The sequence below is a fragment of the Sarcophilus harrisii genome, chromosome 5, assembly GCF_902635505.1.
Source record: "Sarcophilus harrisii chromosome 5, mSarHar1.11, whole genome shotgun sequence".
In the NCBI taxonomy this organism is placed as follows: domain Eukaryota; kingdom Metazoa; phylum Chordata; class Mammalia; order Dasyuromorphia; family Dasyuridae; genus Sarcophilus; species Sarcophilus harrisii.
The window spans coordinates 120,983,754-120,985,226 of NC_045430.1; the positions used below are offsets into that span (position 1 = coordinate 120,983,754).

The 1,473-nt window shown below is 31.0% G+C and overlaps 1 pseudogene; it reads left to right on the forward strand.

Moving 5' to 3' along the window:
* The first annotated feature begins 343 nt into the window (after positions 1-343).
* On the forward strand, positions 344-1,101 carry LOC100917522 (annotated as a pseudogene).
* The last annotated feature ends 372 nt before the right edge of the window (positions 1,102-1,473 follow it).

Below are 1,473 nucleotides of genomic sequence, written 5' to 3' on the forward strand. Positions count from 1 at the left end.
ATAATTTTGGTAACATTTTCTATAGATAATTTAATATTATTGCATATGCTCTAGACTCCATCACCTTAGAAAATAGTTAAATAGCATGTTAACATCACTTCTAAATTTAAAATATAGTAAATTAGAGACAAGCTTCATTGTAATTTTGATAGATGGAGGGTAAAAGACAGCTGGTATTGAGTTTACCCTGGCACTTTGCCTCATTCTATCTGAACATCATTCTATCGATGTCCAAATAACCAAAACTTTGTATTGAGTATGTAAGAATATGTATCTTGGCCCAGGTTTTTTCAATAAAGAAGTTACATTGTATGGAGCTGAGCTTTTTGATATTCATTGAATTTTACCAATATCTTTAGGGAGAGCATCACAATTTAATATTAGAATTGCTATACAGAGATTAGCTCAAAGGGAGGTAAACAGAATCATTCCAACAATGACTGCCATAGATGCTTTAATTGCAGCTGAGTGTGCCACAAATGTTTTTAAAATAGTAATAAGTGAATATATTCTCTTTAATACTTACTTGGTATTCATTGATGTAGATGGGCTACATATATACACATTTGAAACAGAAAGAAAAGAGACTTATTCAGATTGTAGTCAGCTTCCCCCAAATATGGTTTCCTTTGGTAAACTGGAAGAGGTTTTAAATTATCTTATTAATAATGCCTCATTTCAAATAAAATCACCATCCATCAGATCCACATTAGAGAAAAACAATAGAGCAATTTACTTATGAATAACTTTAATAGAAGAATGAACAAGGTCAAGTGTTTCTAAAACACTGAAAACATTGGGACTTGTTGATGGACAGGAACTTGCCATTGCCAATTTTACTATGACACATAGGTTGTAGTGTTCAAATTTCATTTTTCTACTTGAGAATAATAATTGTATGGATAAAATAGGATAAATAAAATTGTGCTCTATGAATGCTCAGAATAACATAATTGGCTTTCTGTTTGGTATTGACATGGATGGAATTTGACTTTTATAATGAATTACTTTTTCTTTCTTCCAAACTGCTCCTGTAAGCTATAATTTGGGGGATGATTATATATTTGTATCATTGTATACATTAAGAATCAGAAGTGATAAGGGAGAGAGAGAAAAAAAATAGAGAGAGAAGGAGGGAGAGAGGAGGGAAGGGGAGAGAAGGGGGGAGTGAGAGGAGGGAGGGAGCAAAGGCTATCTTGTATGTATGTGAATAATTGCTGGTGGTCAAACTATAACTTTCAAATTTCAGTTGTGTTCTATCTGTGTGTGTGTGTGTGTGTGTGTGTGTGTGTGTACTTTTAAAAAATAAGATTTTAAATACCATTTTGTAAATCAGATAGTGTTTGAAGAATTAGAAATTTATAATATGTTGAATTTAGAATGTTTCCTGTTTGAATTAATATTCAGTTTATTCAAACTATTTAAATAAATATTAAATATTACAGATTGCTTTGTCCATATTTTATAAACATT